The following is a 17,900-nucleotide window of genomic DNA, read 5'->3' on the forward strand; positions in this document are numbered from 1 at the left end:
GCAATCTGAGTTACGGTAGAAGTCATAACATGGCCCAGAGATAAGCAGGATGGAGAAAAAGGGACAGAAAGCCCTAAAGAACCCATCTACTAGCTAAATAGTACATAAAAAACTAATTTGGCTGAAGCTAAGACGAAAAGGAAGAGAAAACCCTTCCACATATCTAGGAAGGAGATTATTGGCTGTGAGGAATACCATTAAAGCCCCCTGGGATTCACAAAGTGGAATAAATCCTGAATGGGCCCCAGGCGCCTAGAGCCAGGCTGAAGGAATCAAAAATTCCTTCTCAACCTCATGTTCCCGGCATACCTTCAGATAGCTTGTTAGCGGCTGTCCAGTAGGCGTCCAACTCGTGGAGGCCCCTACTCATGGTGGCTCCACGCAGGCTGCTGTCCAGTAGGCATCCAACTCATGGAGGCCCCGACTCATGGTGGCTCCACGCAGAAAGGAACGAAACGCTGCTTGGTCGTGCACCAGCCCCGTGATTGGCTGCAGACTGGACCGTTGTGATCTACAAGGTTGTCACTGGCTAATTTTTGGAAGTAGGTCAGCAGGCCTTTCTTCCTGGCCCATCTTAGTCTAGAAGTTCTGCTGAAACCTGTTCAGCATCATAGCAACATGCAAGCCTCCACTGACAGATGGGTGGTGGCTGTGTATGAGGTGTATTGACCAGGAATCGAACCCAGGTCTCAGGCATGGAAAGTGAGAATTGTACCACTGAATCACCACTGCCCCCTCTAGGCTATACTTAGGAGTTGGCAATCATGGAAACCAATCAAGAGGGACCAAAGGTACAAGCACGGCATGCCTAAGGACACGCAGTGTTGGCAGAGTTGCCACTCAAACCTAAGACCCCTAGCGTCCCAGCAGAGCACTGTCCACCCTGCTGGCCAGGAGTAGCCTGAACTAGCCACATCTGGAGTCTCCACTCCCTAGCAGTCACCATGGGTTCTTGGCATACTTGCCCCTGTGCCCTTGGGGCTCTCATTGACCTGAATTTACTTTTTCTGTTCTTCGGGTCATGTCATCCATCCGACCACGTGTCTGTACCACCTAGGGCACTACCTCCACCCAGCCCCATCACCTTCTGGGGGCATGACACAACTTGCTAGGGCTTTGCTACGTGCCTTCCTTTGTGTTTGTTCTTTTTAAAGTTTTGGCACCACCTTAGTAGAAGCTCTGTTGACTCAGGACTTGAGAAAAGTAGTCTAAGAGGTTCTTCAAGTAATTTTCCAAATTGGCATCGTGAAAAACGAGGTGAGCAAATGAAAGTCGCTGGCCTCTTGTAGCAAATATTCAGTAAATCCCTGAGCTGCTCACGACCATGTCTTTATAAATATCACCTTTAACCAATGTCCCTATGTTGCTGTGTGCCATCAAGTCGATTCTGACTCATAGCAATCCTATAGGACACAGTAGAACTGCCCCACAGGGTTTTCTAGGCTGTAATCTTTTATGGGAGCAGATCACCAGGTCTTTTCTCCGGTGGAGAGGCTGGTGGGTTGGAACTGCCAACCTTGCGGTTAGCAGCTGAGCATTTTAACCATTGTACCACCAGGGTTCCTTAATGTCCCTATAGTGGCCATGGTTGTTTTTCACCCAGTTGCTTCTAATAGCAGCACTGTGGCTTTTCCTCAAGGACAACACCCTTTCCCTAATCTAGGCCCATGACCAGGGTAGATATGTGGTTCAGGATCACACCAGTAAGTGAATCCCAAACACAGGCCCACTGTACCTGGTTCTGGGATGGACAGGTTGGTCTGGGGAGGGTCAGGCCTACATGGAGAGGAGAAACTCTCTCTTCCCACTGGCCTTGGAACTGCAAGGACATAAGCTTCAAGCTGTCCATCTATTGGGGTAAGAGAACCCATCCAAGGTAGCTCTAGTTACTAGGGACTTGGGTGTGATCAGGAGAACGCTAAGGCGTGGACGCTATTTACTCACTAAACTGGAGATCTAACCCAGACCACAGTGGGGCTCCCTCCCCAGAGCCAGCTGAGCACAGTCTCCTGAGAAGCATGAGAAGTGCAGTTCCTCCAGTGATCTCTAGGGGGTGAAGAACCCTGTGCTGCTCACCCATATTGCCTCCAGGAGCCCAAAGCCACTTTGGAGTCGTGATCCATTTCTCAAACTAGCCCCTTAACAAAGTCACTGCAGCATTTCCCGCAGTGCTTTCTGGTTTTCATTCGCTTTGGAGGTAGCTCGGAAATATTCTCACGGAACGTTCCCCTTGCTGGCTGGGAGCCTCCTGTTGGCCAGTCCCAATTCTCCTGAAAAGACCAAGACGGCCAAGAGGAGAGGATGACAAATACTGAGCTTTGGGGCTAGGACCACTCTTGAGCCCCTGCAGAAACATAATGCAAAGGCCAGCATCTCAGGGTGTGTTCAGTGGTTGCCTTTGGATATCTCTTCTGTCCTGGGGAGAGTCTGACACACCTCTATTTCCTGGTATGGTTTTTTTAGACTTCCACGGGGTGCCAGGAGGGCTGTTCTACTTACTGCCAAGAAAAAGCATATAGCTGTTAGGGAGCCAAATGCTGCAACACATTCCCCCAGATGTGCCTGCCAGTTTGGCCTTCTTGTTAGTCTCTGATTCCAGGCAGGGCCTGGGCTGCAGAGAAGGCTGCAACAGATGGCGTGGTTGATGTTTGCTGATATGTACTATGGAGAAGGAGCCATGTAATGGATTGTGCTGTTGACATTTATGGTCTGAGTTGATTTTTTACTTTTAATTTAAAGGAGGTGTCATAATAGTTGTCTTTTCTTCTTTTTTTTAATAAGGACATTATTGAGAAGGCTTTTTTTGTTGTGAGGGGCTGTCTTGTGCATTGTAGGATGTTCAGTAGTGTCTTTAAAACCCTGCTGCCATCGAGTTGATTCTGGCTCATGGCAACCCTATAGTAGCATCTTTAGCTAGTAGCAAAACCCCTCTTGCCACACCTCCACACACTTATGACAATCAAAAATGTCTCCAGATATTACCAAATGTCTCCTGGGGGAAAAATCACCTACCCACCCTTAGCTGAAAACCACTACTTTAAAGAAAAAGGGAATTTACCCCTACTTCACAAAATATACAAAAAATTAACTCAAGTGCATCATAAAGCATTTAGAAGATAATATAAAACAGGGCAAACTATAATCTGTGGCCCACCACTTGTTTTTGTAAATAAAGCTTTATTGGGACACAACCACACCCACTCATTTACTATTGTTTATGGGTTCTTTTGCACTACAACAGCAGAGTTGACAGACCATATGACCCATAAAACCTAAAATATTACTATCTGCCTTTTTACAAAAAAGTTTGCTGAACCCTCTGCTGGAAGGATATTTTTCTCACCCAGCGGAGGGACAGATTTCTTAAATAAAAGACAAAAAACACTAATGATAAAGGAAAATATTTTAAAATTGGGCTATATCAAAATCAAGAACTTCTGTTTACCAAAGGCACCATAAACAGAGTGAAAGACAAGCTTTGAGTAGGCGGAGACATTAGATAGATAACCAAAAAAGGGCTCTTGTCTGGAATAGATAGTGAATTCCTATCAAGCAGTAAGAGAAAGCAACCCCGCAATAGAAAAATGGGCAAAAGGCTTGAATAGGCATCCAACAAAAGAGGACACTCGCATGGCCATGTGGTATGTCAAATGGTGCTCAACCTCATTAGTACAGACGAAGAGGCAATTAAAACATAATGGGGGAAAAAAAAATGAAATACCCCAGCATATGACAAATAGTCAAAGATTTTCAAATTTAATAATACCAGGTCTTGATACGACTCTAGAACAACAGGACCCTCCGTACCCTACTAGTGAGCATGTATATTGATACAACCACTTTGAAAAGACTTCAGCATCATCTAGTAAAGTTCAAGACGTGCATCCCCTGTGATCCAGCATTTCTACTCTTAGGCATATGCTCTGGAAAAATCCACGTTCATGTGCACCAGAATATACACACAGAACTGTAGATCAAGGCACAATTTATAATAGACCTCAATGTCCACCAGCAGTAACACGGGCAATTAAGCTATTACAATTACAACAATATAAAAAGGAACACTATACGGCAATAGAAATGACCACACACACACACATGAATCTTACAAGCATAATGTTGAACAAAAGAAGCAAGATGGAAAACAATACAATTTCATTCATATAAAGTTCAAGAACAATATTGTTAGGCAAAACTATCACTAGGAGGTAAAACTTTAGAGAAAAGCAAGGAAATGATTCCCTTACAAGTCAGTGTATTCCACTGGGCGATAGAAAGAACACGGCACTTCCAGGTGCTGGTATGTCTGTTTTTTGTCCTGGGAAGTTGTATGGTCACTTGCTTTGTAACTAGTCATTACATTATGCATTTATTTTAAGCACTTTTTTCTGCATGTGTATTAAATTTCATAATTTAAAAGTTTTAGAAAATGAAAAGAGATATCTATATAGATATATAAAATCAAGCCCGTTCAGCTGAGTTGATTCCAACTCATAGCAACCGTATACATAGGACAGAGGGAGCTACTCTGTAGGGTTTCCAAGGAGCGGCTGGGGGATTTGAACTGCCAGCCTTTTGGTTAGCAGCTGAGTTCTTAACCATTGTACCACCAGGGCTCCTTACAACTATATATAAATAAAACTATTACCATCTAAGAAGCTGCTAATTGAGTGAGGTCTCTGCCCTCATGAATTTCTTTTCTCCTCTTCTGTGGTTCAGACAGGAGTCCTTGGGTGGTGCAGTTAATGCACCCTGCTGCTAACTGGAAGGTTGGAGGTTTGAGTCCACCCAGAGGTGCCCCGGAAGAACGTCCTAGCAATCTACTTCTGAAAAACCAGTCATCGAAAACCCTAGGGCACACAGTTCTACTCCGACACAGACGGGGTTGCCCCCAGTCTAGGTAGACTCAATGGCAAGTGCTCACCGGTGGTTCAGACAACCAGCTCACGGAAGCATTTCCCCTAAAACTTCAGACGGTATCTGTACTCCTGACACTTTTCTGCAGACTTTGTATCTCCATTTTCAAGCCCAGAGGGTTGCGGAATTAGTTTGGGTAAGAACAGGACAGGGCAGGAAGCAGAGCGGCAGTGTGGAGGGCAGAGTAGTACCTGTGGCTCTGCTGAGTTGTCCACAGAACACGCAGAGATTGGACGTGGAGTTATTCTTACAGTGATGATAAAAAAACCAAAAAACCCAAACCCATTGCTGTCAAGTCAATTCCAACTTGTGGCACAGCGGTTAAGAGCTTAGCTGTTAACCAAAAGGTCCACAGTTTGAATCCACCAGCCTTTCCTTGGAAACCCTATGGGGCATTCCTCCTCTGCCCTATAGGGTCACTACAGCACATACGATACTCCTAGCACTGTTCTAAATGCTTCATTTGCATTCATTAAGTTAATCTTCATGACAACTTTGTAAGTGGGGAGTACCACAGCGCTTGGCTGATAACCACAAGGTTGATCGGTTGAATCCACCCAAAGGCACCTTGGAAGAAAGGCCTGGCAATCTACTTCTGAAAGATCACAGCCATTGAAAACCCTATGGAGCACAGTTCTACTGTGACACACCTGGTGTCACCATGAATCAGAAATGATTCAACAGCAACTGGTTTACCACAAGTACCTATACCTCTCTTTTTTTATGGAGATATAATTCGCATACGATAATATTCATCCTGGTAAAATGTATAATTCAGTGATTTTTAAGGTATTCACCAGGTTGTATAACCCTTTCCACTAATTCCAGAACATTTCCATCACCCCATACTCATTAGCCATCACTCCCTATTCCCCAACCCCCAGCCCCTGCCAACCACCAGTTTATTCTCTCTGGATTTACCTATTCTGGACATTTTGTATAAATGGGATCATACAATATGTAGTCTTTTGTGTCAGACTTCTTTCACTTAGGATAATACTTTCAAGGTTCACACATGTTGTAGAAAACATCAGTACTTCATCCCTTTTCAGGGCTGAATAGTATTCCATTGTATGTATGTACCACATTTTGTATATTCATTCATCAGCTGATGGACACTGAGTTGTGTCCACTTTGGGGCTGTCATGAATAACGCTGCTATAGCATACCCTTCTGACAAACGTAGAAACAAGGCACAAGGAAGTTAAGTAAGTACCCAAGATTACAAAGCTAATAGGATGGAGTTGAGATTTGAGCCTGTACCATCTGGTTTCAGAGCCCATGCTCTGACCACCCCACCCCACAACCACTGGGTGCTATGTGTAGCTCCTCAAACCCTCCTGATCACAGCCAGGCCCCCAGACACCCCTGAAATGGATGAGGAATGCCTGTGCCCTTGGCCGTCTTGTCCCCAAAGCACAGGTGGGGCAATGGGCATAGCACTGCCCCCTTCCCTCACCTCCCTGGACAAGCACCCCAGCCCAACCCTGGGGTGTTTGGTTTGGCTCTCCTGAGTATACACTGCCCCACAGGATTCCCAAGGCTGTAAATCTTTACAGAAACAGACTGCCACATCTTTCTTCTGCAGAGCGACTGGTGGGTTCCAACTGCCGACCATTTGATTAGCAGCCAAACACTTTAACTACTGTGCCACAAGGACTCCTTTCAGGAGAGCTAGAGCATAGAAAACGCTCTCATAACCATCAGGACATGTCTCCCATAAGACCTCTATGGCACACCTCACACTCCACCAGATTTCAGCACAGAGCCTACTGAATGCCACCCTCAGTCTGCGGGGGAAAACCAAGGCGGGTTACACTCAGCAGAGGGGCGAGGGCTTGGCATGAGGAAGCCTCATCAAGACCCAGCCCTTGAGAGTGGAATCGGCGGCAGTGCCATTGGACTAGCTGATCCAGGGCTACCCTATGGAGCATCCTGACGTCAGTCAGGGCTGTCACCGGGCTCTGTTGCTGTGAATGAAATGCTTTGTCAGAAACAAACCCTTCCCAGAGGATGGCACCCAGGGCCACTGCAGGGCAGGCGTGGGCAGGTGCTGAGGTGCCAAGAATGAGGGAGGAGACCCCTTGACAAGTGAAGAACTTTTTCGTAACACAAAAAGGAGGGAAACCCAGGTTGCTGCAGGCATGCCAAGCAGAGGTTGCTAAAGATCCCCCACATGACAGAATTACTGTAATATTTCCCAAGTTTATTTTCCAAGCAATAGGTTAGCGTCATTTGACTAAGTCATACTTCTTTGCACTTTGAACCAAGAACGTAAAACCAAAGATCCACTAGAAAGTAATTCAGATGTGGGAAGAATTATTCTCAGAACCTACCGGATGCCTAATGGCCTAAGAAAGTTTTGATGTGGTTGAAGGCTGCCATATACAGAGCAGCAACAGTCACCCCTCCAACATTTTTTTGTTGTTTCGTTTTTTTTTTTTTTTAACATGTTGAGATGGAAGTCCGCGTGGCAGGCACACTTTGAGCATACCAGACCAGTGGGCAGAGCTTCAAAAGAGCAAGTCATTAGGGGTGTGGCCACAGGGAGGTGGGCTGTTCTATATCTCAAGGGCCAGTTCCAGAGTCAACAGCTCACCTCTAGCCCTAGGTCCTGGCAGGCTTCTCCATTTCTTCACCCCTTATGATATCACTATGTTTTTTCTTGGTCTGTCCATTTGCTGAAATGGATCCAGGAATAATTGAACTCTCTGGCAGCCCAAGTACAGTGAGAAGTCAAGGGGATTCTTTTAAGCCTGGTACACAGAACAAGGCATCCTTTACTCTAGTCCTAGAGGAGCCAAACCTAGTTAATATACACTATTTTGCCAAGAAGGAGCCCTGGTGGCACAATGGTTAAAGTATTCGGCTGCTAACCATAAGGTCAGCAGTTCAAACCCACCAGTGGCTCCGTGGAGGAAAAGACCTGCTGATTTCCTCCTGTAAGATTATAGCCTAGAAAACCCTATCGGGGCAGTTCTACTGTCCTATAGGGTGTTGCCATGAGTAGGAATTGACTTGACGGCACACAACAACAACATTCTGCTGAGACCAACTATTAATACATCTGGCTCATTTACAACTTTCTGAACTTGCTCAGAGAAAGAAAAATGACTACATTACCCTCACCCTGTCAGGTACCAGGTTCTGACAGTTTATAGTGTATAGGCCAACACTACAGACCATATTCACATCACATCACTTTATAAGAGTTACTTAACTGCCCATCCTGTAGTAAGTCAGTGGTGAGTGTGCAGGATACTAAAGAAGGTCTAACTAATGTGAAGAGGAGGCGGAAAGTTTATTGAGCCCCTCTGGCCTGGCAGGCAGTGTGCTCGGTGCTTTATACAGAGTAACCTAAGTGGCCTTGAAGGCTGTATGTGCACACAGACATGATTTCACAGAGGATTTTAGACAAATGCCCCCAGTTTAAATGTTGAAAAGACTTTTACAAATGTAACAAACTGTGGTTGCATGAACTCTGGTATCAATGGTATGGCATCTCCCAGTAGATATTGTGAGAACAAATTAAAATGGCAGGATCTTATCCGATATTAAGCAAAATGAATGGATTAGCATGATGTCGTTGGAGGTGCAGATTTTAAATCAAGTAACCAACACAGGAAGCATTAACTCAAATAAGCTAGAAGCAAAGGTTACTCGGGAATTCACGGAACTAGATGATAGGTAGGTGTTTTGGGACGAGATGGAACAGAAACGTGTGTAAGTCAGAATCTAGTTCATCACCCCCAGAAAGCCTAGGAGCTGATGGCAAACATTTTGGTCATTTGACTATTTATGCTTTACTCACTAATATTCTAACATAATTCTCAGTGTAAATAATACATGTGTGACTATCAAATTCTTAAATTTTATTGACAGTCCCTAAATGTTTCTGGGTTAAATGTATATAAGTACCTGGGTGGCACAGATGGTTAAACACTCAATTACTAGCCAAAGGGTTGGTGGTTCGAACCTACCCAGAGGTACCTCAGAAGACAGGCCTGGTGATCTGCTTGAAAGCACCACGGAGCAGCTCTGCTTTGCACACATGGGGCTGCAATGAGTCGGAATTGACTTGGCAGGGACTGACAACAACTTTACACGTACAACTTTTACAAAGTTACGAACTTGCCTCCCAGCTTTTTTTTTTGTCAGATAATATATCCTGATTTTTATTCAAACTATGGGTCTTATCATCCCAGTTTCTGGTCTCTTTGTTTTCAATTTTTTTTCCCAGCTTTTTAAAGAACTGACAATGTTTTAGAATACATGAAACATGTCTTCTATTACACCAGTCAAGCCACAACCCAGAATGTAGCTTTCCTGTCCCCTTTGCCTCTCATCTAGGCTAAAGAACAGTGGCTGTTTTACCCTCTAACGGAGCTTAAGGAAATAAAGAGGCTGTAAAGTTAATGGTAAGAAGCTAGGGCCTTTCTAATGCAAAATCGCCAAAGAGACCCACTTGGTTCTTTATAGCCTTCTGATCAGAAACAAGAAATCTCCTTCCACACTCTGATGCATAACCTAGACAAGGAAAATATAGTCAATTGTTTGGGATCTCTTTTTATACCTGATTTATATGATGTTTGAACTAGGCTACTTTGGTGAAAAAAAATGATCTCACCAAATTGCAGCAGATAGATTGGACTATTTCTGCAAGGGCCCATCTTATGTACAGTGCCCCTCTTACTATGGAGTTCTGAGGTTACCATATAGGCCCTCCCCAAGCCCAAATTACCAGGCGTTGGTATCAGGCAGACTCTCCTAGGAAGGAACGCCTGGCCGGATTATCAGAGGTTAGCTTTAACCAGGGTTTATTTTATCAACATAAACAGCGACTATACACATGGGCCTCGCCAGGTAGAACACACAGAAATCAAATTGATTACATCTGTGCAAAGAGGCGATGGAAAAGCTCAATATCATCAGTCAGAACAAGGCCAGGGGCCGACTGTGGAACAGACCATCAATTGCTCATATGCCAGTTCAAGCTGAAACTGAAGAAAATCAGAGCAAGTCCACGAGAGCCAAAATATGACCTTGAGTATATCCCACCTGAATTTAGAGACCATCTGAAGAACAGATTTGATGCATTGAACACTAGTGACCGAAGACCAGACGAGTTGTGGAATGGCATCAAGGATATCATCCATGAAGAAAGCAAGAGGTCACTGAAAAGACAGAAAAGAAAGAAAAGACCAAGGTGGATGTCAGAGGAGACTCTGAAACTTGCTCTTGAGCATCGAACAGCTAAAGCAAAAGGAAGAATTGATGAAGTAAAAGAACGGAACAGAAGATTTCAAAGGGCCTCTCGAGAAGACAAAGTAAAGTATTATAATGACATGTGCAAAGAGCTGGAGATGGAAAACCAAAAGGGAAGAACACACTCGGGTTTCTCAAGCTGAAAGAACTGAAGAAAAAATTCAAGCCTCGAGTTGCAATAGTGAAGGATTCCATGGGGGAAATATTAAACGATGCAGAAAGCATCAAAAGAAGATGGAAGGAATACACAGAGTCATTATACCAAAAAGAATTAGTCGATATTCAACCATTTCAAGAGGTGGCATATGATCAGGAACCGATGGTACTGAAGGAAGAAGTCCAAGCTGCTCTGAAGGCATTGGCAAAAAACAAGGCTCCAGGAATTGATGGAATATCAATTGAGATGCTTCCACAAACAGATGCAGTGCTGGAGGTGCTTACTCGTCTATGCCAAGAAATATGGAAGACAGCTTCCTGGCCAACTGACTGGAAGAGATCCATATTTATGCCTATTCCCAAGAAAGGTGATCCAACCCAATGTGGAAATTATACAACAATATCATTAATATCACATGCAAACAACATTTTGGCTGAAGATCATTCAAAAACGGCTGCAGCAGTATATCGACAGGGAACTGCCAGAAATTCAGGCCAGTTTCAGAAGACAACGTGGAACCAGGGATATCATTGCTGATGTCACATGGATCCTGGCTGAAAGCAGAGAATACCAGAAGGATGTTTACCTGTGTTTTATTGATTATGCAAAGGCATTGGACTGTGTGGATCATAACAAACTATGGATGACGCGGAGAATGGGAATTCCAGAACACTTAATTGTGTTCGTGAGGAACCTGTACATAGATCAAGAGGTAGTTGTTTGGACAGAACAAGGGGATACTGATTGGTTTAAAGTCAGGAAAGGTGTGCGTCAGGGTTGTATTCTTTCACCATACCTATTTAATCTGTATGCTGAACAAATAATCGGAGAAGCTGGACTATATGAAGAAGAACAGGGCATCAGGATTGGAGGAAGACTCATTAACAACCTGCATTATGCAGATGACACAACCTTGCTTGCTGAAAGTGAAGAGGACTTGAAGCACTTACTAATGAAGATCCAAGACCACAGCCTTCAGTATGGATTACACCTCAACATAAAGAAAACAAAAATCCTCACAACTGGACCAATGAGCAACATCATGATAAATGGAGAAAAGATTGAAGCTGTCAAGGATTTCATTTTACTTGTATCCACAATCAACAGCCATGGAAGCAGCAGTCAAGAAATCAAAAGAGGCATTGCATTGGGCAAATCTGCTGCAAAGGACCTCTTCAAAGTGTTGAAGAGCAAAGATCTCACCCTGAAGACTAAGGTGCGCCTGACCCAAGCCATGGTATTTTCAATCGCGTCATATGTATGTGAAAGCTGGACAATGAATAAGGAAGACCGAAGAAGAGTTGACGCCTTTGAATTGTGGTGTTGGCGAAGAATATTGACTATACCATGGACTGCCAAAAGAATGAACAAATCTGTCTTGGAAGAAGTGCAGCCAGAATGCTCCTTAGAGGCAAGGATGGCGAGACTGTGTCTTACATACTTTGGACATGTTGTCAGGAGGGATCAGTCCCTGGAGAAGGACATCATGCTTGGCAGAGTACAGGGTCAGCAGAAAAGTGGAAGACACTCAACAAGGTGGATTGACGCAGTGGCTGCAACAATGAGCTCAAGCATAACAACAATTTTAAGGATGGCGCGGGACCAGGCAGTGTTTCGTTCTGTTGTGCATAGGGTCGCTATGAGTCAGAACTGACTCGTCGGCACCTAACAACAACAATTTTATCAAGTAACCAGCTATCAACCAGAGAAAACAGGACATAGACAAGTCAGTTTTGATGACTTGGGGAGGTGAGAAGGAAGAACATGCTGGAATGTGTGGGACTAACTGGGTAGAGAATTATAAACAAGGCTTTGGACAGTTAGAGGGAGAACAAGATTATTGGTGTCAAAACTAGAGACTGAAAACGGAAGACAAAGGAGGTTTCAAAACCTAACTTAACTTTACCTTATTTCACAGTATGTCCAAGAGCTTCATTTTGGCCAGTGAGAACTGTTTTTGCTAATTTTTACTATTTTTTAAGTTACGCCCAAAGCAAGTCAAACAATTCAGCAAAATTGGCCTCTGATAGTGTGACCTAAAATAGCACAAATTGACAAGGACATTGATGACTGAGTTCTGTTAATGGCCTTTGGATCTCAACGTCCTGAGAAGCATCAGTTGGGGACAAAAGGGAAGAGTGCGCTCCGGGTCTGAGAAGGCCAGGGCTGTGCTGCCTACACAGGTCAGTCGGGCAACCTCTGAGGAGAGGCCAAGAGCCGTTCTCTTGGAAAGTTCCTGAATCATGAGTCCTATATTTAACAAAATATCAACAGCAATGATGATGATAAAAAATAAGGGTTCACCAGCCTAGTGACCATCCTCCATACCTCTCTCTTCCTATGTATCACCTTTCTAAACTCAATTAGCCTGATTCCTGGGATCTGACTTACCAGATGTTTCTGTGTTCCAGGCATGTTGTCTTTCTTGTGTGAATGTGTATTCTTCATCTACCTTATAGGACACTTTCTATATTCTCAGAAAACTTAACATGTGTCTGTAACACACTGAGAATATCTTGTCTGTGAGACAGAATTGTCATTGCCAGCCAGCAGGGGGGGCACAAGACCGTGTCTTCATGAAACTCCTTTTTTCCTTTCCTCCCCTCTCCTCCCCTTCCTTTCTTTCCCTTCTCCAAGGATCCAGGATTATAATCTAGGGACTCAAACCTGTCCCAGATTTGATTATTTCCAAGGTTCCTGCTCCCCTGTTTAACCAGGGGTGTCTCACAAGGGGCAGGCACGTGTTGGGCCCTTAGTAAATATTTGTCAGTTTATAATAGTGATTGATGCAACCTTAGACTTTTGAAGCTGAAGGGATCTTAGAAATGTCCACTCAGTCATATCATTTTAGAGCAGAGAGGTGAAATACTTAGACGGTACCTGCTTTGCAAGCAGGAAGGATTCCCACACACAGTAGGACTGTGTAGAATAGATCCCGCTCTGTGAACTGGGCAGCTTCTAGAAATACTTTATGAAGAAGGCCAGTTGGGAGCCCAGGCATCATGAATATGAAATACTCAACCTTAGGTAGAAAAACTTCTCACTAGGAGGCAGAGGCAGATTTTAGGTTTGAGAGATGGAAAAAGACTACACACACAGACTCCAGTCGACTCATAGGCCTTTAAAAACAGCATTTTATATTTGAACCAGAGCATCTTTTCTTTCCAAGCAAAGCCAGCCAGGAGAGCACTGCATATATGGGGTGGTGGGGACACAGCCCCTTTTTTATGACATACACACACGTACATATAAATATATATAAGCTTACAATATATTTCCTCAAAAACTAATCCTCATATAGGAATACACTGGGCCATATTTTCTTTGAAAATAACAACTCATAAGAGGATGGTAGGGAAATTAAACAGAGAACATGTTTGTTTTTTGTAAATGAGAACAAAATACTGGAACAGCCTCTTTCAAACAAGGAGGCTCCAGGTTGAAATTTTAAGCAATATTTGATGTGTATTTATGAAAAGGGAAGCCAAAAACCAAAAAACAAAAACAAACCAACCAACCCACTGCTGTCAAATTGATTCCAACTCATAGTGACCCTATAGGACAGAGTAGGACTGCCCCATAGAGTTCCCAAGGAGCGCCTGGTGGATTTGAACTGCCAGCCGCTTGGTCACCAGCTGTAGCACTTAACCATTACGCCACCAGGGTTTCCAAAAAGGGAAGGAGGCGTGTACAAAAGAGGTGGTGTTACCTCTGGAGGGAGCAAACATTTCTGGTTGGCAACTCCCACCTCTCTTCCCTGCTGCCTTTTACAGGCTGAGAGAGGTGGCGGGGCAGGAAGGGCGCCTGCCTGGGCTAGCATGGGATCTGTTTTCCTCCTGCTTGCTCTGATCCACAACACAGTGGACGTGACCAGGGAAAGGAAGGCAGGTGCAGACTTCTGCAGGGCTCTCCTGGACTACCTCTAGGCGGTTGATCAAAGAGGCAGGATTTTTAGAAGGTTTTTTTCAAACAAATTAAAAAAAAAATTTTTTTTTCAATCTACCACCTGTGTGTCATGGTGCGTAGGGGGGAGGTTTCTCCCCCGGGAGGAAATAAGTTGGTGTATAGAGTGGTGGGGCATTGAGAGGAAGCCCGTAGTTGGAGCTGGATTGAGACGGTGGCTGCGTGTCATCAGATAAAGAGATATCAGTGGAAGACGAGACTGGAAAGTTGCTGGACGGCTGCAATTAAACAGAAATGGCTTCTTCAGTAAGCAGGTAAAACGATGTAAGCAGTCCATGTATGGAGAAACATGATACACGCTAGGCGCCAATAACCTCCCTTGAAAGACTTGACGTTGGGCACTGGCTCCCTTCCAGACCCAGCCTCACCCACTTATTCAAAGGACTGAGCTCGGCTGCTAACCAAAAGATCAGCAGTTCAAATCCACCAGCTGCTCCTTGGAAACCCTATGGAGTAGTTCTACTCTGTCCTATAGGGTCGCTATGAGTCGGAATCAACTCCACAGCAGTGGGTTTGGTTTTTGGTTTGGCCCTTCTAAAGGCAATGCACCATGACCACAAAGAGCATTTCCCCAGAGCAAGGCAAATCAGAGAGGGACCTGGCCACTTAGCCCAGCTGGGTAGGGTGAGTCTCCTTTTTCACAAACTCTGCTCTTAAAAACCACATGGTTGCTTGGAAAAAATGTTTTCAGAGGTACCCCAGAAAGGGCTTTGCTAAAAGCACACCTGTTCAATCGCTCAGGCCTCTGTAGCCTGTGTGGCTGAGGCACTTTAGCCTTTTCACTTTCAAAGTGGTTGCCTTTTACCAGACTGACACCGGAGTTGGCAGAAGTTAGAACACAGGGCCATGGCGCCCCCTTCCATCTATTCTATGGGACCCAGTCACAGAACAGATGACAGCAACTGGCAGGCTGCAACATTGGTACTCTCTTGACTGGAGGCTGGCTCTTCTGGGCTTATCTAACTCTTCATACATCAAGGAAAAAACAAACAAAAAAAAACCCCAAAGCATCAACATTTTCAGCGTAATTCAAAGTAAAGTGATTTGGGAATGAGAAAAATGTTCAAAGGGGACACAATTTAAATCAATGAAATCTGCAGTCTGTCTCCATCATTTCTTTACCTGTGGACAAACTTCTTCAACGATAGTTGTTTGTTTCTTTTAAGTCCTGGGGGTAAAAAAAAAATCCTACTAAAAATAACATTAAAATAAATAAAGCAAACAAAACACTTCTTCTATGAAACACAGAATGAGTTCTTTAAATAACACTTCTCTAATCTACCCAGATGTGTGTGTACATTCTTGTGCTCTCTGCCACCCAGCTGTGCTGAAGGGTCCCCTGAGGTGTCAGTCTGTCTACCCCCCTTACTGAAGACCTCTCCATTAAGGAAGCCTAAGTAAAGAGCCAACTGGACCTCATGATTCTGAAAGGAGAATCTCCTCACAGAAAGCCGCTGAAGCCAAGAACTCCATCCACTCGTCAAAAAGGTGATTATAGTGTCGATATCATCAGAGATATCAGTGGAAGATGAAATATATAAGTATTTATCAGTACACTGTATACATATAGTTATACATAAGCATATAAGCTCAAAAAAACCAAACAGGATTGCCATGGAGTCAATCCTGATCCATAGCAACCCTATAGGACAGAGTAGAACTGCCCCATAGGATTTCCAAGGAGCGGCTGGTGGATTCAAACTTGTGACCTTTTTGTTAGCAGTCAAATCACTGAACCACTGTGCCACCAGGGCTTCACATAAGTATATATCAGCTTATATTCACAGAAAACCTTGCCTTCCAGGATGCGATGGCCCCAAGCTGCCTGCCCTCTTCCTCTGTCTTTCTCTCAAACTCACACCTCTTTCAGACATCAGGGAGAACAAAGCAAACCTTGACTGAACTTGCTCTCAGGTCCGCAGTGAACCTGGTAGGCTCTGTCCCCTGCATGTGTCTTCTCTGTTCTGTACCACGTATGGGCAGCCTGGCTAACCATGGAGCTAAACCACTCCAGCCAGGCAGGGGCCTATTCAAGGACAAGAGTTTCTGCCCAGACAGGTAATTTCCATCAGAGGAACATAGAATAAATCTCTTTATTAACAGTACAGGCGCTAAACCGCTGCTTGTAGACTTATTCGATGCCAGGCCTTTCTCTGCATTTCCTTCTGGGGCAAGCAGCTGGGAACTGGATGGAGCTCTGGCTAGCAAAAGTGACTTTCCTTCAGGTTTTTCTGTTAACTGACCACTTAAATGGAGCCTTGATGGCGTAGTGGTTAAGAGCTCAGGCTGCTAACCAAAAGGTCAAAAGTTCAAACCCACCAGGCATTCCTTAAGTTCCACTCTGTCCTATAGGGTTGCTATGAGTCGGAATCGACTTGATGGCAATGGGTTTGGTTTTTTTTTGGAACTAAATCCGTCAAAAAGCTGTCTCATCCCCTGCTATCTGTTCTGTGAGTATATTTTTTGCTGCTAATGACTTCGACAGAACACTTAAAATATTTCCTTTCTGTCTGTTGGTTCGGCTGAAGCAGAAGCATCAATTCTGTTATTTTTCCCCCCTAAGGAACCACATGAGCCTCATTCGATTTGTCCTTGCTTCTGAAATCTGATTATTAATGCATATGTAATTATACTCCAACATATGCTGGCGATACAAGCTGATTAAGCCACAGGGACAGGAACTGAGGCATCCCTCGGGAGGATGAAGAACAGAGCGTCTGCTGTTTGTGAAAAGCTGAAGGTCCCCAAAGCTGGATGAGGAGGGAAAACAGCATGGTCATAAAATGGATCGGTTCACAAGCATCCTGGCAGTCTGTGCTTTATTGATGAAAACTCACCTCCACCACACCCATCCACTCCCACAGGGAGCACACTGCCCCTTGTCTGCACAGGGCAGGAACAGTGTCAACTTCCTATGAGGATAACGGGCCCCCTGAAGCCTAACAATCTACAAGAGTAGGCTACTCTGCCCAGGGCTCGAAGCATGAAAGTCAGGGATCAGAAATCAGGATTCAGACTTATAAGCACTCTGGGCATTGCTGCTTTGCTCAATGGCTGAGATAGGAAGGAAACCACTGTGGTTTCCAAGGGGCCCTGATGCTGCAGCTAAACCAGAGGCTTCAGAGCCGATACTTGCTGGCATCCCAGGGCAGACACTCAACATCAGAAGCCACAGTCACGACTAGAGACAGGTGCTGGCTGGTCACAGAGCCTGCAAAGATTCTAAGCATCACACAAGGAGGAAAGGGCCCTGATGGAAATGCCTTTCATTTCCTGTCGAGAAAGTTCAGTCTCAATCATGTACTGCCCCCTCCCCTCCACAATGTCACAGTGTCACAATGTGACAGTGGACACATCACCTTTTCTTCCTAACTTCTTGTTTTCCCATGTGTATGGGAGGAGGTTGCTCAGGCTTCCAGTATTGATGTGGACAAAGCAAATGTAAATTATGGAACAGGACAATCGGAACTATGTGTCTGGGATGCAGGAGCGTTTCTCTATGTCTGTGCCTTTCCAAGCCAGCATAAAGATGGCCAAACCAGCTAAGGTGTGGCACCACCCTTCAGGTCCATCCAGCATCCCTGGAAAAGCAAGCACC

This window comes from Loxodonta africana, chromosome 15 (genome assembly GCF_030014295.1).
Source record: "Loxodonta africana isolate mLoxAfr1 chromosome 15, mLoxAfr1.hap2, whole genome shotgun sequence".
Lineage (NCBI taxonomy): Eukaryota > Metazoa > Chordata > Mammalia > Proboscidea > Elephantidae > Loxodonta > Loxodonta africana.